Genomic DNA, 24591 nt, shown 5'->3' with positions numbered 1-24591 from the left:
AGCCCTCTTATGCTACCTAGGTATCAAGGCTGCCAGAACCGAGACCCTCGCCAGGCTTTCGCAGAATAATATAGTAAGGAGATGAGGGGCTCGTTGAGGAAATGCAGAAAGATAGGTCAGCAGTCTACAATGCCAAAGCAGGTATAAGGGTGTGGTTAGGCTCTTTTCTTTTTTATTACGGTTATTGAACTAAACATTTTTTTAATATACAAAAGAAAGAAAGAAAAACACGCGCCCAGAGTGGGAACCGAACCCATGCCTTTCGATTACATGTCGAATGCCTTACCAATTCGGCTATCTGGGCGACTGTGTTCTCCTTCGCTTTCTGGGCTATTTATATTTACTAGAAGTGTATCTGACACTTGAGGGTGGTAGCCATCGCCACTCTGACTACACGGGGAGAAGGGGACCTTCTTTTCAACCCCCGGGGCGTGACTCCAACGTCTACAGCCTGTCATGAGCGGGTAACTGGTGGGAAGCCCTCTTATGCTACCTAGGTATCAAGGCTGCCAGAACCGAGACCCTCGCTAGGCTTTCGCAGAATAATATAGTAAGGAAATGAGGGGCTCGTTGAGGAAATGCAGAAAGATAGGTCAGCAGTCTACAACGCCAAAGCAGGTATAGGGGTGTGGTTAGGCTCTTTTCTTTTTTATTACGGTTAATGAACTAAACATTTTTTTAATATACAGAAGAAAGAAAAACACGCGCCCAGAGTGGGGACCGAACCCACGCCTTTCGATTACATGTCGAATGCCTTACCAATTCGGCTATCTGGGCGACTGTGTTCTCCTTCGCTTTCTGGGCTATTTATATTTACTAGAAGTGTATCTGACACTTGAGGGTGGTAGTCATCACCACTCTGACTACACGGGGAGAAGGGGACCTTCTTTTCAACCCCCGGGGCGTGACTCCAACGTCTACAGCCTGTCATGAGCGGGTAACTGGCGGGAAGCCCTCTTATGCTACCTAGGCATCAAGGCTGCCAGAACCGAGACACTCGCTAGGCTTTCGCAGAATAATATAGTAAGAAAATGAGGGGCTCGTTGAGGAAATGCAGAAAGATAGGTCAGTGGTCTACAACGCCAAAGCAGGTATAGAGGTGTGGTTAGGCTCTTGTCTTTTCATTACGGTTAATGAACTAAACATTTTTTTAATATACAGAAGAAAGAAAAAAAACACGCGCCCAGTGTGAGGACCGAACCCACGCTTTTTGATTACATGCCGAATGCTTTACCAATTCGGCTATCTGGGCGACTGTGTTCTCCTTCGCTTTCTGGGCTATTTATGTTTACTAGAAGTGTATCTGACACTTGAGGGTGGTAGCCATCGCCACTCTGACCACACGGGGAGAAGGGGACCTTCTTTTCAACCCCCGGGGCGTGACTCCAACGTCTACAGCCTGTCATGAGCGGGTAACTTGCGGGAAGCCCTCTTATGCTACCTAGGCATCAAGGCTGCCAGAACCGAGACCCTCGCCAGGCTTTCGCAGAATAATATAGTAAGGAGATGAGGGGCTCGTTGAGGAAATGCAGAAAGATAGGTCAGCAGTCTACAATGCCAAAGCAGGTATAAGGGTGTGGTTAGGCTCTTTTCTTTTTTATTACGGTTATTGAACTAAACATTTTTTTAATATACAAAAGAAAGAAAGAAAAACACGCGCCCAGAGTGGGAACCGAACCCATGCCTTTCGATTACATGTCGAATGCCTTACCAATTCGGCTATCTGGGCGACTGTGTTCTCCTTCGCTTTCTGGGCTATTTATATTTACTAGAAGTGTATCTGACACTTGAGGGTGGTAGCCATCGCCACTCTGACTACACGGGGAGAAGGGGACCTTCTTTTCAACCCCCGGGGCGTGACTCCAACGTCTACAGCCTGTCATGAGCGGGTAACTGGCGGGAAGCCCTCTTATGCTACCTAGGTATCAAGGCTGCCAGAACCGAGACCCTCGCTAGGCTTTCGCAGAATAATATAGTAAGGAAATGAGGGGCTCGTTGAGGAAATGCAGAAAGATAGGTCAGCAGTCTACAACGCCAAAGCAGGTATAGGGGTGTGGTTAGGCTCTTTTCTTTTTTATTACGGTTAATGAACTAAACATTTTTTTAATATACAGAAGAAAGAAAAACACGCGCCCAGAGTGGGGACCGAACCCACGCCGTTCGATTACATGTCGAATGCCTTACCAATTCGGCTATCTGGGCGACTGTGTTCTCCTTCGCTTTCTGGGCTATTTATATTTACTAGAAGTGTATCTGACACTTGAGGGTGGTAGCCATCGCCACTCTGACTACACGGGGAGAAGGGGACCTTCTTTTCAACCCCCGGGGCGTGACTCCAACGTCTACAGCCTGTCATGAGTGGGTAACTGGCGGGAAGCCCTCTTATGCTACCTAGGCATCAAGGCTGCCAGAACCGAGACCCTCGCTAGGCTTTCGCAGAATAATATAGTAAGAAAATGAGGGGCTCGTTGAGGAAATGCAGAGAGATAGGTCAGCAGTCTACAATGCCAAAGCAGGTATAGGGGTGTGGTTAGGCTCTTTTCTTTTTTATTACGGTTAATGAACTAAACATTTTTTTAATATACAGAAGAAAGAAAAACACGCGCCCAGAGTGGGGACCGAACCCACGCCGTTCGATTACATGTCGAATGCCTTACCAATTCGGCTATCTGGGCGACTGTGTTCTCCTTCGCTTTCTGGGCTATTTATATTTACTAGAAGTGTATCTGACACTTGAGGGTGGTAGCCATCGCCACTCTGACTACACGGGGAGAAGGGGACCTTCTTTTCAACCCCCGGGGCGTGACTCCAACGTCTACAGCCTGTCATGAGCGGGTAACTGGCGGGAAGCCCTCTTATGCTCCCTAGGCATCAAGGCTGCCAGAGCCGAGACCCTCGCCAGGCTTTCGCAGAATAATATAGTAAGGAGATGAGGGGCTCGTTGAGGAAATGCAGAAAGATAGGTCGGCAGTCTACAACGCCGAAGCAGGTATAGGGGTGTGGTTAGGCTCTTTTCTTTTTTATTACGGTTAATGAACTAAACATTTTTTTAATATACAGAAGAAAGAAAGAAAAAAAACGCGCCCAGAGTGGGGACCGAACCCACGCCTTTCGATTACATGTCGAATGCCTTACCAATTCGGCTATCTGGGCGACTGTGTTATCCTTCGCTTTCTGGGCTATTTATATTTAGTAGAAGTGTGTCTGACACTTGAGGGTGGTAGCCATCGCCACTCTGACTACACGGGGAGAAGGGGACCTTCTTTTCAACCCCCGGGGCGTGACTCCAACGTCTACAGCCTGTCATGAGCGGGTAACTGGCGGGAAGCCCTCTTATGCTACCTAGGCATCAAGGCTGCCAGAACCGAGACCCTCGCTAGGCTTTCGCAGAATAATATAGTAAGGAAATGAGGGACTCGTTGAGGAAATGCAGAAAGATAGATCAGCAGTCTACAACGCCAAAGCAGGTATAGGGGTGTGGTTAGGCTCATTTGTTTTTTTTATTAGGGTTAATGAACTAAAAATTTTTTTTAATATACAAAAGAAAGAAAGAAAAACGCGCCCAGAGTGGGGACCGAACCCACGCCTTTCTTTTACATGTCGAATGCCTTACCAATTCGGCTATCTGGGCGACTGTGTTGTCCTTCGCTTTCTGGGCTATTTATATTTACTAGAAGTGTATCTGACACTTGAGGGTGGTAGCCATCGCCACTCTGACTACACGGCGAGAAGGGGACCTTCTTTTCAACCCCCGGGGCGTGACTCCAACGTCTACAGCCTGTCATGAGCGGGTAAATGGCGGGAAACCCTCTTATGCTACCTAGGCATCAAGGCTGCCAGAACTGAGACCCTCGCTAGGCTTTCGCATAATAATATAGTAAGAAAATGAGGGGTTCGTTGAGGAAATGCAGAAAGATAGGTCAGCAGTCTACAACGCCAAAGCAGGTATAGGGGTGTGGTTAGGCTCTTTTCTTTTTTTTACGGTTAATGAACTAAACATTTTTTTAATATACAGAAGAAAGAAAGAAAAACACGCGCCCAGAGTGGGGACCGAACCCACGCCTTTCGATTACATGTCGAATGCCTTACCAATTCGGCTATCTGGGCGACTGTGTTCTCCTTCGCTTTCTGGGCTATTTATATTTACTAGAAGTGTATCTGACACTTGAGGGTGGTAGCCATCACCACTCTGACTACACGGAGAGAAGGGGACCTTCTTTTCAACCCCCGGGGCGTGACTCCAACGTCTACAGCCTGTCATGAGCGGGTAACTGGCGGGAAGCCCTCTTATGCTACCTAGGCATCAAGGCTGGCAGAACCGAGACCCTCGCTAGGCTTTCGCAGAATAATATAGTAAGAAAATGAGGGGCTCGTTGAGGAAATGCAGAAAGATAGGTCAGTGGTCTACAACGCCAAAGCAGGTATAGAGGTGTGGTTAGGCTCTTGTCTTTTCATTACGGTTAATGAACTAAACATTTTTTTAATATACAGAAGAAAGAAAAAAAACACGCGCCCAGTGTGAGGACCGAACCCACGCTTTTTGATTACATGCCGAATGCCTTACCAATTCGGCTATCTGGGCGACTGTGTTCTCCTTCGCTTTCTGGGCTATTTATGTTTACTAGAAGTGTATCTGACACTTGAGGGTGGTAGCCATCGCCACTCTGACCACACGGGGAGAAGGGGACCTTCTTTTCAACCCCCGGGGCGTGACTCCAACGTCTACAGCCTGTCATGAGCGGGTAACTTGCGGGAAGCCCTCTTATGCTACCTAGGCATCAAGGCTGCCAGAACCGAGACCCTCGCCAGGCTTTCGCAGAATAATATAGTAAGGAGATGAGGGGCTCGTTGAGGAAATGCAGAAAGATAGGTCAGCAGTCTACAATGCCAAAGCAGGTATAAGGGTGTGGTTAGGCTCTTTTCTTTTTTATTACGGTTATTGAACTAAACATTTTTTTAATATACAAAAGAAAGAAAGAAAAACACGCGCCCAGAGTGGGAACCGAACCCATGCCTTTCGATTACATGTCGAATGCCTTACCAATTCGGCTATCTGGGCGACTGTGTTCTCCTTCGCTTTCTGGGCTATTTATATTTACTAGAAGTGTATCTGACACTTGAGGGTGGTAGCCATCGCCACTCTGACTACACGGGGAGAAGGGGACCTTCTTTTCAACCCCCGGGGCGTGACTCCAACGTCTACAGCCTGTCATGAGCGGGTAACTGGCGGGAAGCCCTCTTATGCTACCTAGGTATCAAGGCTGCCAGAACCGAGACCCTCGCTAGGCTTTCGCAGAATAATATAGTAAGGAAATGAGGGGCTCGTTGAGGAAATGCAGAAAGATAGGTCAGCAGTCTACAACGCCAAAGCAGGTATAGGGGTGTGGTTAGGCTCTTTTCTTTTTTATTACGGTTAATGAACTAAACATTTTTTTAATATACAGAAGAAAGAAAAACACGCGCCCAGAGTGGGGACCGAACCCACGCCGTTCGATTACATGTCGAATGCCTTACCAATTCGGCTATCTGGGCGACTGTGTTCTCCTTCGCTTTCTGGGCTATTTATATTTACTAGAAGTGTATCTGACACTTGAGGGTGGTAGCCATCGCCACTCTGACTACACGGGGAGAAGGGGACCTTCTTTTCAACCCCCGGGGCGTGACTCCAACGTCTACAGCCTGTCATGAGTGGGTAACTGGCGGGAAGCCCTCTTATGCTACCTAGGCATCAAGGCTGCCAGAACCGAGACCCTCGCTAGGCTTTCGCAGAATAATATAGTAAGAAAATGAGGGGCTCGTTGAGGAAATGCAGAGAGATAGGTCAGCAGTCTACAATGCCAAAGCAGGTATAGGGGTGTGGTTAGGCTCTTTTCTTTTTTATTACGGTTAATGAACTAAACATTTTTTTAATATACAGAAGAAAGAAAAACACGCGCCCAGAGTGGGGACCGAACCCACGCCGTTCGATTACATGTCGAATGCCTTACCAATTCGGCTATCTGGGCGACTGTGTTCTCCTTCGCTTTCTGGGCTATTTATATTTACTAGAAGTGTATCTGACACTTGAGGGTGGTAGCCATCGCCACTCTGACTACACGGGGAGAAGGGGACCTTCTTTTCAACCCCCGGGGCGTGACTCCAACGTCTACAGCCTGTCATGAGCGGGTAACTGGCGGGAAGCCCTCTTATGCTCCCTAGGCATCAAGGCTGCCAGAGCCGAGACCCTCGCCAGGCTTTCGCAGAATAATATAGTAAGGAGATGAGGGGCTCGTTGAGGAAATGCAGAAAGATAGGTCGGCAGTCTACAACGCCGAAGCAGGTATAGGGGTGTGGTTAGGCTCTTTTCTTTTTTATTACGGTTAATGAACTAAACATTTTTTTAATATACAGAAGAAAGAAAGAAAAAAAACGCGCCCAGAGTGGGGACCGAACCCACGCCTTTCGATTACATGTCGAATGCCTTACCAATTCGGCTATCTGGGCGACTGTGTTATCCTTCGCTTTCTGGGCTATTTATATTTAGTAGAAGTGTGTCTGACACTTGAGGGTGGTAGCCATCGCCACTCTGACTACACGGGGAGAAGGGGACCTTCTTTTCAACCCCCGGGGCGTGACTCCAACGTCTACAGCTTGTCATGAGCGGGTAACTGGCGGGAAGCCCTCTTATGCTACCTAGGCATCAAGGCTGCCAGAACCGAGACCCTCGCTAGGCTTTCGCAGAATAATATAGTAAGGAAATGAGGGACTCGTTGAGGAAATGCAGAAAGATAGGTCAGCAGTCTACAACGCCAAAGCAGGTATAGGGGTGTGGTTAGGCTCATTTGTTTTTTTTATTAGGGTTAATGAACTAAAAATTTTTTTTAATATAAAAAAGAAAGAAAGAAAAACGCGCCCAGAGTGGGGACCGAACCCACGCCTTTCTTTTACATGTCGAATGCCTTACCAATTCGGCTATCTGGGCGACTGTGTTGTCCTTCGCTTTCTGGGCTATTTATATTTACTAGAAGTGTATCTGACACTTGAGGGTGGTAGCCATCGCCACTCTGACTACACGGCGAGAAGGGGACCTTCTTTTCAACCCCCGGGGCGTGACTCCAACGTCTACAGCCTGTCATGAGCGGGTAAATGGCGGGAAACCCTCTTATGCTACCTAGGCATCAAGGCTGCCAGAACTGAGACCCTCGCTAGGCTTTCGCATAATAATATAGTAAGAAAATGAGGGGTTCGTTGAGGAAATGCAGAAAGATAGGTCAGCAGTCTACAACGCCAAAGCAGGTATAGGGGTGTGGTTAGGCTCTTTTCTTTTTTTTTACGGTTAATGAACTAAACATTTTTTTAATATACAGAAGAAAGAAAGAAAAACACGCGCCCAGAGTGGGGACCGAACCCACGCCTTTCGATTACATGTCGAATGCCTTACCAATTCGGCTATCTGGGCGACTGTGTTCTCCTTCGCTTTCTGGGCTATTTATATTTACTAGAAGTGTATCTGACACTTGAGGGTGGTAGCCATCACCACTCTGACTACACGGAGAGAAGGGGACCTTCTTTTCAACCCCCGGGGCGTGACTCCAACGTCTACAGCCTGTCATGAGCGGGTAACTGGCGGGAAGCCCTCTTATGCTACCTAGGCATCAAGGCTGGCAGAACCGAGACCCTCGCTAGGCTTTCGCAGAATAATATAGTAAGAAAATGAGGGGCTCGTTGAGGAAATGCAGAAAAATAGGTCAGTGGTCTACAACGCCAAAGCAGGTATAGGGGTGTGGTTAGGCTCTTGTCTTTTCATTACGGTAATGAACTAAACATTTTTTTAATATACAGAAGAAAGAAAAAAAAACACGCGCCCAGTGTGGGGACCGAACCCACGCTTTTTGATTACATGTCGAATGCCTTACCAATTCGGCTATCTGGGCGACTGTGTTCTCCTTCGCTTTCTGGGCTATTTATATTTACTAGAAGTGTATCTGACACTTGAGGGTGGTAGCCATCGCCACTCTGACCATACGGGGAGAAGGGGACCTTCTTTTCAACCCCCGGGGCGTGACTCCAACGTCTACAGCCTGTCATGAGCGGGTAAATGGCGGGAAACCCTCTTATGCTACCTAGGCATCAAGGCTGCAGAACTGAGACCCTCGCTAGGCTTTCGCATAATAATATAGTAAGGAAATGAGGGGCTCGTTGAGGAAATGCAGAAAGATAGGTCAGTGGTCTGCAACGCCAAAGCAGGTATAGGGGTGTGGTTAGGCTCTTGTCTTTTCATTACGATTAATGAACTAAACATTTTTTTAATATACAGAAGAAAGAAAGAAAAACACGCGCCCAGTGTGGGGACCGAACCCACGCTTTTCGATTACATGTCGAATGCCTTACCAATTCGGCTATCTGGGCGACTGTGTTCTCCTTCGCTTTCTGGGCTATTTATATTTACTAGAAGTGTATCTGACACTTCAGGGTGGTAGCCATCGCCACTCTGACCACACGGGGAGAAGGGGACCTTCTTTTCAACCCCCGGGGCGTGACTCCAACGTCTACAGCCTGTCATGAGCGGGTAACTGGCGGGAAGCCCTCTTATGCTACCTAGGCATCAAGGCTGCCAGAACCGAGACCCTCGCCAGGCTTTCGCAGAATAATATAGTAAGGAGATGAGGGGCTCGTTGAGGAAATTCAGAAAGATAGGTCGGCAGTCTACAACGCCGAAGCAGGTATAGGGGTGTGGTTAGGCTCTTTTCTTTTTTATTACGGTTAATGAACTAAACATTTTTTTAATATACAGAAGAAAGAAAGATAAAAAACGCGCCCAGAGTGGGGACCGAACCCACGCCTTTCGATTACATGTCGAATGCCTTACCAATTCGGCTATCTGGGCGACTGTGTTCTCCTTCGCTTTCTGGGCTATTTATATTTACTAGAAGTGTATCTGACACTTGAGGGTGGTAGCCATCGCCACTCTGACCAAACGGGGAGAAGGGGACCTTCTTTTCAACCCCCGGGGCGTGACTCCAACGTTTACAGCCTGTCATAAGGGTAACTGGCGGGAAGCCCTCTTATGCTACCTAGGTATCAAGGCTGCCAGAACCGAAACCCTCGCTAGGCTTTCGCAGAATAATATAGTAAGGAAATGAGGGGCTCGTTGAGGAAATGCAGAAAGATAGGTCAGCAGTGTACAACACCAAAGCAGGTATAGGGGTGTGGTTAGGCTCCTTTCTTTTTTATTACGGTTACTGAACTAAACATTTTTTTGATATACAGAAGAAAGAAAGAAAAACACGCGCCCAGAGTGGGGACCGAACCCACGCCTTTCGATTAAATGTCGAATGCCTTACCAATTCGGCTATCTAGGCGACTGTGTTCTCCGTCGCTTTCTGGGCTATTTATATTTACTAGAAGTGTATCTGACACTTGAGGAAGGTAGCCATCGCCACTCTGACTACACGGGGAGAAGGGGCCCTTCATTTCAACCCCCGGGGTGTGACTCCAACGTCTACAGCCTGTAATGAGCGGGTAACTGGCGGGAAGCCCTCTTATGCTACCTAGCCATAAAGGCTGCCAGAACCGAGACCCTTGCTAGGCTTTCGCAGAATAATATAGTAAGGAAATGAGGGGCTCGTTGAGAAAATGCAGAAAGATAGGTCAGCAGTCTACAACGCCAAAGCAGGTATAGGGGTGTGGTTAGGCTCTTTTCTTTTTTATTACTGTTAATGAACTAAACATTTTTTTTAATATACAGAAGAAAGATTGAAAGAAAAACACGCGCCCAGAGTGGGGACCGAACCCACGCCTTTCGATTACATGTCGAATGCCTTACCAATTCGGCTATCTGGGCGACTGTGTTCTCCTTCGCTTTCTGGGCTATTTATATTTACTAGAAGTGTATCTGACACTTGAGGAAGGTAGCCATCGCCACTCTGACTACACGGGGAGAAGGGGACCTTCTTTTCAACCCCCGGGGCGTGACTCCAACGTCTACAGCCTGTCATGAGCGGGTAACTGGCGGGAAGCCCTCTTATGCTACCTAGGCATCAAGGCTGCCAGAACCGAGACCCTCGCTAGGCTTTCGCAGAATAATATAGTAAGGAAATGAGGGGCTCGTTGAGGAAATGCAGAAAGATAGGTCAGCAGTCTACAACGCCAAAGCAGGTATAGGGGTGTGGTTAGGCTCTTTTCTTTTTTATTACGGTTAATGAACTAAACATTTTTTTTAATATACAGAAGAAAGAAAAAAAAAACACGCGCCCAGAGTGGGGACCGAACCCACGCCTTTCGATTACATGTCGAATGCCTTACCAATTCGGCTATCTGGGCGACTGTGTTCTCCTTCGCTTTCTGGGCTATTTATATTTACTAGAAGTGTATCTGACACTTGAGGGTGGTAGCCATCGCCACTCTGACTACACGGGGAGAAGGGGACCTTCATTTCAACCCCCGGGGCGTGACTCCAACGTCTACAGCCTGTAATGAGCGGGTAACTGGCGGGAAGCCCTCTTATGCTACCTAGCCATAAAGGCTGCCAGAACCGAGACCCTCGCTAGGCTTTCGCAGAATAATATAGTAAGGAAATGAGGGGCTCGTTGAGAAAATGCAGAAAGATAGGTCAGCAGTCTACAACGCCAAAGCAGGTATAGGGGTGTGGTTAGGCTCTTTTCTTTTTTATTACTGTTAATGAACTAAACATTTTTTTAATATACAGAAGAAAGATTGAAAGAAAAACACGCGCCCAGAGTGGGGACCGAACCCACGCCTTTCGATTACATGTCGAATGCCTTACCAATTCGGCTATCTCGGCGACTGTGTTCTCCTTCGCTTTCTGGGCTATTTATAGTTACTAGAAGTGTATCTGACACTTGAGGGTGGTAGTCATCACCACTCTGACTACACGGGGAGAAGGGGACCTTCTTTTCAACCCCCGGGGCGTGACTCCAACGTCTACAGCCTGTCATGAGCGGGTAACTGGCGGGAAGCCCTCTTATGCTACCTAGGCATCAAGGCTGCCAGAACCGAGACACTCGCTAGGCTTTCGCAGAATAATATAGTAAGAAAATGAGGGGCTCGTTGAGGAAATGCAGAAAGATAGGTCAGTGGTCTACAACGCCAAAGCAGGTATAGGGGTGTGGTTAGGCTCTTGTCTTTTCATTACGGTTAATGAACTAAACATTTTTTTAATATACAGAAGAAAGAAAAAAACCACGCGCCCAGTGTGAGGACCGAACCCACGCTTTTTGATTACATGCCGAATGCCTTACCAATTCGGCTATCTGGGCGACTGTGTTCTCCTTCGCTTTCTGGGCTATTTATGTTTACTAGAAGTGTATCTGACACTTGAGGGTGGTAGCCATCGCCACTCTGACCACACGGGGAGAAGGGGACCTTCTTTTCAACCCCCGGGGCGTGACTCCAACGTCTACAGCCTGTCATGAGCGGGTAACTGGCGGGAAGCCCTCTTATGCTACCTAGGCATCAAGGCTGCGAGAACCGAGACCCTCGCCAGGCTTTCGCAGAATAATATAGTAAGGAGATGAGGGGCTCGTTGAGGAAATGCAGAAAGATAGGTCAGCAGTCTACAATGCCAAAGCAGGTATAAGGGTGTGGTTAGGCTCTTTTCTTTTTTATTACGGTTTTTGAACTAAACATTTTTTTAATATACAAAAGAAAGAAAGAAAAACACGCGCCCAGAGTGGGAACCGAACCCATGCCTTTCGATTACATGTCGAATGCCTTACCAATTCGGCTATCTGGGCGACTGTGTTCTCCTTCGCTTTCTGGGCTATTTATATTTACTAGAAGTGTATCTGACACTTGAGGGTGGTAGCCATCGCCACTCTGACTACACGGGGAGAAGGGGACCTTCTTTTCAACCCCCGGGGCGTGACTCCAACGTCTACAGCCTGTCATGAGCGGGTAACTGGCGGGAAGCCCTCTTATGCTACCTAGGTATCAAGGCTGCCAGAACCCAGACCCTCGCTAGGCTTTCGCAGAATAATATAGTAAGGAAATGAGGGGCTCGTTGAGGAAATGCAGAAAGATAGGTCAGCAGTCTACAACGCCAAAGCAGGTATAGGGGTGTGGTTAGGCTCTTTTCTTTTTTATTACGGTTAATGAACTAAACATTTTTTTTGATATAGAGAAGAAGGAAAGAAAAACACGCGCCCAGAGTAGGGACCGAACCCACGCCTTTCAAATACATGTCGAATGCCTTACAAATTCGGCTATCTGGGCGACTGTGTTCTCCTTCGCTTTCTGGGCTATTTATATTTACTAGAAGTGTATCTGACACTTGAGGGTGGTAGCCATCGCCACTCTGACTACACGGGGAGAAGGGGACCTTCTTTTCAACCCCCGGGGCGTGACTCCAACGTCTACAGCCTGTCATGAGCGGGTAACTGGCGGGAAGCCCTCTTATGCTCCCTAGGCATCAAGGCTGCCAGAACCGAGACCCTCGCCAGGCTTTCGCAGAATAATATAGTAAGGAGATGAGGGGCTCGTTGAGGAAATGCAGAAAGATAGGTCGGCAGTCTACAACGCCGAAGCAGGTATAGGGGTGTGGTTAGGCTCTTTTCTTTTTTATTACGGTTAATGAACTAAACATTTTTTTAATATACAGAAGAAAGAAAGAAAAAAAACGCGCCCAGAGTGGGGACCGAACCCACGCCTTTCGATTACATGTCGAATGCCTTACCAATTCGGCTATCTGGGCGACTGTGTTATCCTTCGCTTTCTGGGCTATTTATATTTAGTAGAAGTGTGTCTGACACTTGAGGGTGGTAGCCATCGCCACTCTGACTACACGGGGAGAAGGGGACCTTCTTTTCAACCCCCGGGGCGTGACTCCAACGTCTACAGCCTGTCATGAGCGGGTAACTGGCGGGAAGCCCTCTTATGCTACCTAGGCATCAAGGCTGCCAGAACCGAGACCCTCGCTAGGCTTTCGCAGAATAATATAGTAAGGAAATGAGGGACTCGTTGAGGAAATGCAGAAAGATAGGTCAGCAGTCTACAACGCCAAAGCAGGTATAGGGGTGTGGTTAGGCTCATTTGTTTTTTTTATTAGGGTTAATGAACTAAAATTTTTTTTTTAATATACAAAAGAAAGAAAGAAAAACGCGCCCAGAGTGGGACCGAACCCACGCCTTTCTTTTACATGTCGAATGCCTTACCAATTCGGCTATCTGGGCGACTGTGTTGTCCTTCGCTTTCTGGGCTATTTATATTTACTAGAAGTGTATCTGACACTTGAGGGTGGTAGCCATCGCCACTCTGACTACACGGCGAGAAGGGGACCTTCTTTTCAACCTCCGGGGCGTGACTACAACGTCTACAGCCTGTCATGAGCGGGTAAATGGCGGGAAACCCTCTTATGCTACCTAGGCATCAAGGCTGCCAGAACTGAGACCCTCGCTAGGCTTTCGCATAATAATATAGTAAGAAAATGAGGGGCTCGTTGAGGAAATGCAGAAAGATAGGTCAGCAGTCTACAACGCCAAAGCAGGTATAGGGGTGTGGTTAGGCTCTTTTCTTTTTTATTACGGTTAATGAACTAAACATTTTTTTAATATACAGAAGAAAGAAAGAAAAACACGCGCCCAGAGTGGGGACCGAACCCACGCCTTTCGATTACATGTCGAATGCCTTACCAATTCGGCTATCTGGGCGACTGTGTTCTCCTTCGCTTTCTGGGCTATTTATATTTACTAGAAGTGTATCTGACACTTGAGGGTGGTAGCCATCACCACTCTGACTACACGGAGAGAAGGGGACCTTCTTTTCAACCCCCGGGGCGTGACTCCAACGTCTACAGCCTGTCATGAGCGGGTAACTGGCGGGAAGCCCTCTTATGCTACCTAGGCATCAAGGCTGGCAGAACCGAGACCCTCGCTAGGCTTTCGCAGAATAATATAGTAAGAAAATGAGGGGCTCGTTGAGGAAATGCAGAAAAATAGGTCAGTGGTCTAAAACGCCAAAGCAGGTATAGGGGTGTGGTTAGGCTCTTGTCTTTTCATTACGGTAATGAACTAAACATTTTTTTAATATACAGAAGAAAGAAAAAAAAACACGCGCCCAGTGTGGGGACCGAACCCACGCTTTTTGATTACATGTCGAATGCCTTACCAATTCGGCTATCTGGGCGACTGTGTTCTCCTTCGCTTTCTGGGCTATTTATATTTACTAGAAGTGTATCTGACACTTGAGGGTGGTAGCCATCGCCACTCTGACCATACGGGGAGAAGGGGACCTTCTTTTCAACCCCCGGGGCGTGACTCCAACGTCTACAGCCTGTCATGAGCGGGTAAATGGCGGGAAACCCTCTTATGCTACCTAGGCATCAAGGCTGCAGAACTGAGACCCTCGCTAGGCTTTCGCATAATAATATAGTAAGGAAATGAGGGGCTCGTTGAGGAAATGCAGAAAGATAGGTCAGTGGTCTACCACGCCAAAGCAGGTATAGGGGTGTGGTTAGGCTCTTGTCTTTTCATTACGGTAATGAACTAAACATTTTTTTAATATACAGAAGAAAGAAAAAAAAACACGCGCCCAGTGTGGGGACCGAACCCACGCTTTTTGATTACATGTCGAATGCCTTACCAATTCGGCTATCTGGGTGACTGTGTTCTCCTTCGCTTTCTGGGCTATTTATATTTACTAGAAGTGTATCTGACACTTGAGGGTGGTAGCCATCGCCACTCTGACCACACGGGGAGAAGGGGACCTTCTTTTCAACCCCCGGGGCATGACTCCAACGTCTACAGCCTGTCATGAGCGGGTAAATTGCGGGAAACCCTCTTATGCTACCTAGGCATCAAGGCTGCAGAACTGAGACCCTCGCTAGGCTTTCGCATAATAATATAGTAAGGAAATGAGGGGCTCGTTGAGGAAATGCAGAAAGATAGGTCAGTGGTCTGCAACGCCAAAGCAGGTATAGGGGTGTGGTTAGGCTCTTGTCTTTTCATTACGGTTAATGAACTAAACATTTTTTTAATATACAGAAGAAAGAAAGAAAAACACGCGCCTAGTGTGGGGACCGAACCCACGCTTTTCGATTACATGTCGAATGCCTTACCAATTCGGCTATCTGGGCGACTGTGTTCTCCTTCGCTTTCTGGGCTATTTATATTTACTAGAAGTGTATCTGACACTTCAGGGTGGTAGCCATCGCCACTCTGACCACACGGGGAGAAGGGGACCTTCTTTTCAACCCCCGGGGCGTGACTCCAACGTCTACAGCCTGTCATGAGCGGGTAACTGGCGGGAAGCCCTCTTATGCTACCTAGGCATCAAGGCTGCCAGAACCGAGACCCTCGCCAGGCTTTCGCAGAATAATATAGTAAGGAGATGAGGGGCTCGTTGAGGAAATGCAGAAAGATAGGTCGGCAGTCTACAACGCCGAAGCAGGTATAGGGGTGTGGTTAGGCTCTTTTCTTTTTTATTACGGTTAATGAACTAAACATTTTTTTAATATACAGAAGAAAGAAAGAAAAAAAAACGCGCCCAGAGTGGGGACCGAACCCACGCCTTTCGATTACATGTCGAATGCCTTACCAATTCGGCTATCTGGGCGACTGTGTTATCCTTCGCTTTCTGGGCTATTTATATTTAGTAGAAGTGTGTCTGACACTTGAGGGTGGTAGCCATCGCCACTCTGACTACACGGGGAGAAGGGGACCTTCTTTTCAACCCCCGGGGCGTGACTCCAACGTTACAGCCTGTCATGAGCGGGTAACTGGCGGGAAGCCCTCTTATGCTACCTAGGCATCAAGGCTGCCAGAACCGAGACCCTCGCTAGGCTTTCGCAGAATAATATAGTAAGGAAATGAGGGACTCGTTGAGGAAATGCAGAAAGATAGGTCAGCAGTCTACAACGCCAAAGCAGGTATAGGGGTGTGGTTAGGCTCATTTGTTTTTTTTTATTAGGGTTAATGAACTAAAAATTTTTTTTAATATACAAAAGAAAGAAAGAAAAACGCGCCCAGAGTGGGGACCGAACCCACGCCTTTCTTTTACATGTCGAATGCCTTACCAATTCGGCTATCTGGGCGACTGTGTTCTCCTTCGCTTTCTGGGCTATTTATATTTACTAGAAGTGTATCTGACACTTGAGGGTGGTAGCCATCGCCACTCTGACTACACGGGGAGAAGGGGACCTTCTTTTCAACCCCCGGGGCGTGACTCCAACGTCTACAGCCTGTCATGAGTGGGTAACTGACGGGAAGCCCTCTTATGCTACCTAGGCATCAAGGCTGCCAGAACCGAGACCCTCGCTAGGCTTTCGCAGAATAATATAGTAAGAAAATGAGGGGCTCGTTGAGGAAATGCAGAGAGATAGGCCAGCAGTCTACAATGCCAAAGCAGGTATAGGGGTGTGGTTAGGCTCTTGTCTTTTTTATTACGGTTAATGAACAAAACATTTTTTTAATATACAGAAGAAAGAAAGAAAAACACGCGCCCAGAGTGGGGACCGAAACCACGATTGTCGATTACATGTCGAATGCCTTACCAATTCGGCTATCTGGGCGACTGTGTTCTCCTTCGCTTTCTGGGCTATTTATATTTACTAGAAGTGTATCTGACACTTGAGGGTGGTAGCCATCGCCACTCTGACCAAACGGGGAGAAGGGGACCTTCTTTTCAACCCCCGGGGCGTGACTCCAACGTCTACAGCCTGTCATGAGCGGGTAACTGGCGGGAAGCCCTCTTATGCTACCTAGGTATCAAGGCTGCCAGAACCGAAACCCTCGCTAGGCTTTCGCAGAATAATATAGTAAGGAAATGAGGGGCTCGTTGAGGAAATGCAGAAAGATAGGTCAGCAGTGTACAACGCCAAAGCAGGTATAGGGGTGTGGTTAGGCTCCTTTCTTTTTTATTACGGTTACTGAACTAAACATTTTTTTGATATACAGAAGAAAGAAAGAAAAACACGCGCCCAGAGTGGGGACCGAACCCACGCCTTTCGATTAAATGTCGAATGCCTTACCAATTCGGCTATCTGGGCGACTGTGTTCTCCGTCGCTTTCTGGGCTATTTATATTTACTAGAAGTGTATCTGACACTTGAGGAAGGTAGCCATCGCCACTCTGACTACACGGGGAGAAGGGGACCTTCATTTCAACCCCCGGGGCGTGACTCCAACGTCTACAGCCTGTAATGAGCGGGTAACTGGCGGGAAGCCCTCTTATGCTACCTAGCCATAAAGGCTGCCAGAACCGAGACCCTTGCTAGGCTTTCGCAGAATAATATAGTAAGGAAATGAGGGGCTCGTTGAGAAAATGCAGAAAGATAGGTCAGCAGTGTACAACGCCAAAGCAGGTATAGGGGTGTGGTTAGGCTCTTTTCTTTTTTATTACTGTTAATGAACTAAACATTTTTTTTAATATACAGAAGAAAGATTGAAAGAAAAACACGCGCCCAGAGTGGGGACCGAACCCACGCCTTTCGATTACATGTCGAATGCCTTACCAATTCGGCTATCTGGGCGACTGTGTTCTCCTTCGCTTTCTGGGCTATTTATATTTACTAGAAGTGTATCTGACACTTGAGGAAGGTAGCCATCGCCACTCTGACTACCCGGGGAGAAGGGGACCTTCTTTTCAACCCCCGGGGCGTGACTCCAACGTCTACAGCCTGTCATGAGCGGGTAACTGGCGGGAAGCCTTCTTATGCTACCTAGGCATCAAGGCTGCCAGAACCGAGACCCTCGCTAGGCTTTCGCAGAATAATATAGTAAGGAAATGAGGGGCTCGTTGAGGAAATGCAGAAAGATAGGTCAGCAGTCTACAACGCCAAAGCAGGTATAGGGGTGTGGTTAGGCTCTTTTCTTTTTTATTACGGTTAATGAACTAAACATTTTTTTAATATACAGAAGAAAGAAAGAAAAAAAACGCGCCCAGAGTGGGGACCGAACCCACGCCTTTCGATTACATGTCGAATGCCTTACCAATTCGGCTATCTGGGCGACTGTGTTATCCTTCGCTTTCTGGGCTATTTATATTTAGTAGAAGTGTGTCTGACACTTGAGGGTGGTAGCCATCGCCACTCTGACCACACGGGGAGAAGGGGACCTTCTTTTCAACCCCCGGGGCATGACTCCAACGTCTACAGCCTGTCATGAGCGGGTAAATGGCGGGAAACCCTCTTATGCTACCTAGGCATCAAGGCTGCAGAACTGAGACCCTCGCTAGGCTTTCGCATAATAATATAGTAAGGAAATGAGGGGCTCGTTGAGGAAATGCAGAAAGATAGGTCAGTGGTCTGCAACGCCAAAGCAGGTATAGGGGTGTGGTTAGGCTCTTGTCTTTTCATTACGGTTAATGAACTAAACATTTTTTTAATATACAGAAGAAAGAAAGAAAAACACGCGCCCAGTGTGGGGACCGAACCCACGCTTTTCGATTACATGTCGAATGCCTTACCAATTCGGCTATCTGGGCGACTGTGTTCTCCTTCGCTTTCTGGGCTATTTATATTTACTAGAAGTGTATCTGACACTTCAGGGTGGTAGCCATCGCCACTCTGACCACACGGGGAGAAGGGGACCTTCTTTTCAACCCCCGGGGCGTGACTCCAACGTCTACAGCCTGTCATGAGCGGGTAACTGGCGGGAAGCCCTCTTATGCTACCTAGGTATCAAGGCTGCCAGAACCGAAACCCTCGCTAGGCTTTCGCAGAATAATATAGTAAGGAAATGAGGGGCTCGTTGAGGAAATGCAGAAAGATAGGTCAGCAGTGTACAACGCCAAAGCAGGTATAGGGGTGTGGTTAGGCTCCTTTCTTTTTTATTACGGTTACTGAACTAAACATTTTTTTGATATACAGAAGAAAGAAAGAAAAACACGCGCCCAGAGTGGGGACCGAACCCACGCCTTTCGATTAAATGTCGAATGCCTTACCAATTCGGCTATCTGGGCGACTGTGTTCTCCGTCGCTTTCTGGGCTATTTATATTTACTAGAAGTGTATCTGACACTTGAGGAAGGTAGCCATCGCCACTCTGACTACACGGGGAGAAGGGGACCTTCATTTCAACCCCCGGGGCGTGACTCCAACGTCTACAGCCTGTAATGAGCGGGTAACTGGCGGGAAGCCCTCTTATGCTACCTAGCCATAAAGGCTGCCAGAACCGAGACCCTTGCTAGGCTTTCGCAGAATAATATAGTAAGGAAATGAGGGGCTCGTTGAGAAAATGCAGAAAGATAGGTCAGCAGTGTACAACGCCAAAGCAGGTATAGGGGTGTGGTTAGGCTCTTTTCTTTTTTATTACTGTTAATGAACTAAACATTTTTTTTAATATACAGAAGAAAGATTGAAAGAAAAACACGCGCCCAGAGTGGGGACCGAACCCACGCCTTTCGATTACATGTCGAATGCCTTACCAATTCGGCTATCTGGGCGACTGTGTTCTCCTTCGCTTTCTGGGCTATTTATATTTACTAGAAGTGTATCTGACACTTGAGGAAGGTAGCCATCGCCACTCTGACTACCCGGGGAGAAGGGGACCTTCTTTTCAACCCCCGGGGCGTGACTCCAACGTCTACAGCCTGTCATGAGCGGGTAACTGGCGGGAAGCCTTCTTATGCTACCTAGGCATCAAGGCTGCCAGAACCGAGACCCTCGCTAGGCTTTCGCAGAATAATATAGTAAGGAAATGAGGGGCTCGTTGAGGAAATGCAGAAAGATAGGTCAGCAGTCTACAACGCCAAAGCAGGTATAGGGGTGTGGTTAGGCTCTTTTCTTTTTTATTACGGTTAATGAACTAAACATTTTTTTAATATACAGAAGAAAGAAAGAAAAAAAACGCGCCCAGAGTGGGGACCGAACCCACGCCTTTCGATTACATGTCGAATGCCTTACCAATTCGGCTATCTGGGCGACTGTGTTATCCTTCGCTTTCTGGGCTATTTATATTTAGTAGAAGTGTGTCTGACACTTGAGGGTGGTAGCCATCGCCACTCTGACCACACGGGGAGAAGGGGACCTTCTTTTCAACCCCCGGGGCATGACTCCAACGTCTACAGCCTGTCATGAGCGGGTAAATGGCGGGAAACCCTCTTATGCTACCTAGGCATCAAGGCTGCAGAACTGAGACCCTCGCTAGGCTTTCGCATAATAATATAGTAAGGAAATGAGGGGCTCGTTGAGGAAATGCAGAAAGATAGGTCAGTGGTCTGCAACGCCAAAGCAGGTATAGGGGTGTGGTTAGGCTCTTGTCTTTTCATTACGGTTAATGAACTAAACATTTTTTTAATATACAGAAGAAAGAAAGAAAAACACGCGCCCAGTGTGGGGACCGAACCCACGCTTTTCGATTACATGTCGAATGCCTTACCAATTCGGCTATCTGGGCGACTGTGTTCTCCTTCGCTTTCTGGGCTATTTATATTTACTAGAAGTGTATCTGACACTTCAGGGTGGTAGCCATCGCCACTCTGACCACACGGGGAGAAGGGGACCTTCTTTTCAACCCCCGGGGCGTGACTCCAACGTCTACAGCCTGTCATGAGCGGGAAAATGGCGGGAAGCCCTCTTATGCTACCTAGGCATCAAGGCTGCCAGAACCGAGACCCTCGCCAGGCTTTCGCAGAATAATATAGTAAGGAGATGAGGGGCTCGTTGAGGAAATGCAGAAAGATAGGTCGGCAGTCTACAACACCGAAGCAGGTATAGGGGTGTGGTTAGGCTCTTTTCTTTTTTATTACGGTTAATGAACTAAACATTTTTTTAATATACAGAAGAAAGAAAGAAAAAAAACGCGCCCAGAGTGGGGACCGAACCCACGCCTTTCTTTTACATGTCGAATGCCTTACCAATTCGGTTATCTGGGCGACTGTGTTGTCCTTCGCTTTCTGGGCTATTTATATTTACTAGAAGTGTATCTGACACTTGAGGGTGGTAGCCATCGCCACTCTGACTACACGGCGAGAAGGGGACCTTCTTTTCAACCCCCGGGCGTGACTCTAACGTCTACAGCCTGTCATGAGCGGGTAAATGGCGGGAAACCCTCTTATGCTACCTAGGCATCAAGGCTGCCAGAACTGAGACCCTCGCTAGGCTTTCGCATAATAATATAGTAAGAAAATGAGGGGCTCGTTGAGGAAATGCAGAAAGATAGGTCAGCAGTCTACAACGCCAAAGCAGGTATAGGGGTGTGGTTAGGCTCTTTTCTTTTTTATTACGGTTAATGAACTAAACATTTTTTTAATATACAGAAGAAAGAAAGAAAAACACGCGCCCAGAGTGGGGACCGAACCCACGCCTTTCGATTACATGTCGAATGCCTTACCAATTCGGCTATCTGGGCGACTGTGTTCTCCTTCGCTTTCTGGGCTATTTATATTTACTAGAAGTGTATCTGACACTTGAGGGTGGTAGCTATTACCACTCTGACTACACGGGGAGAAGGGGACCTTCTTTTCAACCCCCGGGGCGTGACTCCAACGTCTACAGCCTGTCATGAGCGGGTAACTGGCGGGAAGCCCTCTTATGCTACCTAGGCATCAAGGCTGCCAGAACCGAGACCCTCGCTAGGCTTTCGCAGAATAATATAGTAAGAAAATGAGGGGCTCGTTGAGGAAATGCAGAAAAATAGGTCAGTGGTCTACAACGCCAAAGCAGGTATAGGGGTGTGGTTAGGCTCTTGTCTTTTCATTACGGTAATGAACTAAACATTTTTTTAATATACAGAAGAAAGAAAAAAAAACACGCGCCCAGTGTGGGGACCGAACCCACGCTTTTTGATTACATGTCGAATGCCTTACCAATTCGGCTATCTGGGCGACTGTGTTCTCCTTCGCTTTCTGGGCTATTTATATTTACTAGAAGTGTATCTGACACTTGAGGGTGGTAGCCATCGCCACTCTGACCACACGGGGAGAAGGGGACCTTCTTTTCAACCCCCGGGGCGTGACTCCAACGTCTACAGCCTGTCATGAGCGGGTAACTGGCGGGAAGCCCTCTTATGCAACCTAGGCATCAAGGCTGCCAGAACCGAGACCCTCGCCAGGCTTTCGCAGAATAATATAGTAAGGAGATGAGGGGCTCGTTGAGGAAATGCAGAAAGATAGGTCAGCAGTCTACAATGCCAAAGCAGGTATAGGGGTGTGGTTAGGCTCTTTTCTTTTTTATTACGGTTATTGAACTAAACATTTTTTTAATATACAGAAGAAAGAAAGAAAAACACGCGCCCAGAGTGGGGACCGAACCCATGCCTTTCGATTACATGTCGAATGCCTTACAAATTCGGCTATCAGGGCGACTGTGTTCTCCTTCGCTTTCTGGGCTATTTATATTTACTAGAAGTGTATCTGACACTTCAGGGTGGTAGCCATCGCCACTCTGACTACACGGGGAGAAGGGGACCTTCTTTTCAACCCCCGGGGCGTGACTCCAACGTCTACAGCCTGTCATGAGTGGGTAACTGACGGGAAGCCCTCTTATGCTACCTAGGCATCAAGGCTGCCAGAACCGAGACCCTCGCTAGGCTTTCGCAGAATAATATAGTAAGAAAATGAGGGGCTCGTTGAGGAAATGCAGAGAGATAGGTCAGCAGTCTACAATGCCAAAGCAGGTATAGGGGTGTGGTTAGGCTCTTGTCTTTTTTATTACGGTTAATGAACAAAACATTTTTTTAATATACAGAAGAAAGAAAGAAAAACACGCGCCCAGAGTGGGGACCGAAACCACGATTGTCGATTACATGTCGAATGCCTTACCAATTCGGCTATCTGGGCGACTGTGTTGTCCTTCGCTTTCTGGGCTATTTATATTTACTAGAAGTGTATTTGACACTTGAGGGTGGTAGCCATCGCCACTCTGACCAAACGGGGAAAAGGGGACCTTCTTTTCAACCCCCGGGGCGTGACTCCAACGTCTACAGCCTGTCATGAGCGGGTAACTGGCGGGAAGCCCTCTTATGCTACCTAGGTATCAAGGCTGCCAGAACCGAAACCCTCGCTAGGCTTTCGCAGAATAATATAGTAAGGAAATGAGGGGCTCGTTGAGGAAATGCAGAAAGATAGGTCAGCAGTGTACAACGCCAAAGTAGGTATAGGGGTGTGGTTAGGCTCCTTTCTTTTTTATTACGGTTACTGAACTAAACATTTTTTTGATATACAGAAGAAAGAAAGAAAAACACGCGCCCAGAGTGGGGACCGAACCCACGCCTTTCGATTAAATGTCGAATGCCTTACCAATTCGGCTATCTGGGCGACTGTGTTCTCCGTCGCTTTCTGGGCTATTTATATTTACTAGAAGTGTATCTGACACTTGAGGAAGGTAGCCATCGCCACTCTGACTACACGGAGAGAAGGGGACCTTCATTTCAACCCCCGGGGCGTGACTCCAACGTCTACAGCCTGTAATGAGCGGGTAACTGGCGGGAAGCCCTCTTATGCTACCTAGCCATAAAGGCTGCCAGAACCGAGACCCTTGCTAGGCTTTCGCAGAATAATATAGTAAGGAAATGAGGGGCTCGTTGAGAAAATGCAGAAAGATAGGTCAGCAGTGTACAACGCCAAAGCAGGTATAGGGGTGTGGTTAGGCTCTTTTCTTTTTTATTACTGTTAATGAACTAAACATTTTTTTTAATATACAGAAGAAAGATTGAAAGAAAAACACGCGCCCAGAGTGGGGACCGAACCCACGCCTTTCGATTACATGTCGAATGCCTTACCAATTCGGCTATCTGGGCGACTGTGTTCTCCTTCGCTTTCTGGGCTATTTATATTTACTAGAAGTGTATCTTACACTTGAGGAAGGTAGCCATCGCCACTCTGACTACCCGGGGAGAAGGGGACCTTCTTTTCAACCCCCGGGGCGTGACTCCAACGTCTACAGCCTGTCATGAGCGGGTAACTGGCGGGAAGCCCTCTTATGCTACCTAGGCATCAAGGCTGCCAGAACCGAGACCCTCGCTAGGCTTTCGCAGAATAATATAGTAAGGAAATGAGGGGCTCGTTGAGGAAATGCAGAAAGATAGGTCAGCAGTCTACAACGCCAAAGCAGGTATAGGGGTGTGGTTAGGCTCTTTTCTTTTTTATTACGGTTAATGAACTAAACATTTTCTTAATATACAGCAGAAAGAAAGAAAAAAAACGCGCCCAGAGTGGGGACCGAACCCACGCCTTTCGATTACATGTCGAATGCCTTACCAATTCGGCTATCTGGGCGACTGTGTTATCCGTCGCTTTCTGGGCTATTTATATTTAGTAGAAGTGTGTCTGACACTTGAGGGTGGTAGCCATCGCCACTCTGACCACACGGGGAGAAGGGGACCTTCTTTTCAACCCCCGGGGCATGACTCCAACGTCTACAGCCTGTCATGAGCGGGTAAATGGCGGGAAACCCTCTTATGCTACCTAGGCATCAAGGCTGCAGAACTGAGACCCTCGCTAGGCTTTCGCATAATAATATAGTAAGGAAATGAGGGGCTCGTTGAGGAAATGCAGAAAGATAGGTCAGTGGTCTGCAATGCCAAAGCAGGTATAGGGGAGTGGTTAGGCTCTTGTCTTTTCATTACGGTTAATGAACTAAACATTTTTTTAATATACAGAAGAAAGAAAGAAAAACACGCGCCCAGTGTGGGGACCGAACCCACGCTTTTCGATTACAT

General features: G+C 47.6%; 4 non-coding genes across 4 annotated transcripts; all 4 read right to left on the bottom strand.

Moving 5' to 3' along the window:
- Positions 1-9269: 9269 nt before the first annotated feature.
- Trnak-uuu (transfer RNA lysine (anticodon UUU)) lies at positions 9270-9341 on the bottom strand. Its single transcript has one exon. It is a non-coding gene; the product is annotated as a tRNA-Lys (tRNA).
- Positions 9342-16909: 7568 nt separating this feature from the next.
- Trnak-uuu (transfer RNA lysine (anticodon UUU)) lies at positions 16910-16981 on the bottom strand. The gene has a single exon. It is a non-coding gene; the product is annotated as a tRNA-Lys (tRNA).
- A 1840-nt stretch (positions 16982-18821) lies between these two features.
- On the bottom strand, positions 18822-18893 carry Trnak-uuu (transfer RNA lysine (anticodon UUU)). The gene has a single exon. It is a non-coding gene; the product is annotated as a tRNA-Lys (tRNA).
- A 4223-nt stretch (positions 18894-23116) lies between these two features.
- Positions 23117-23188, bottom strand: Trnak-uuu (transfer RNA lysine (anticodon UUU)). Its single transcript has one exon. It is a non-coding gene; the product is annotated as a tRNA-Lys (tRNA).
- Positions 23189-24591: the final 1403 nt, after the last annotated feature.

The sequence above is a fragment of the Haemaphysalis longicornis genome, unplaced genomic scaffold (genome assembly GCF_048455015.1).
Source record: "Haemaphysalis longicornis isolate Haplotype H1 unplaced genomic scaffold, Haemaphysalis longicornis Haplotype H1 scaffold_6, whole genome shotgun sequence".
Classification (NCBI taxonomy): domain Eukaryota; kingdom Metazoa; phylum Arthropoda; class Arachnida; order Ixodida; family Ixodidae; genus Haemaphysalis; species Haemaphysalis longicornis.
This window is presented reverse-complemented; position numbering and strand designations above follow the sequence as displayed.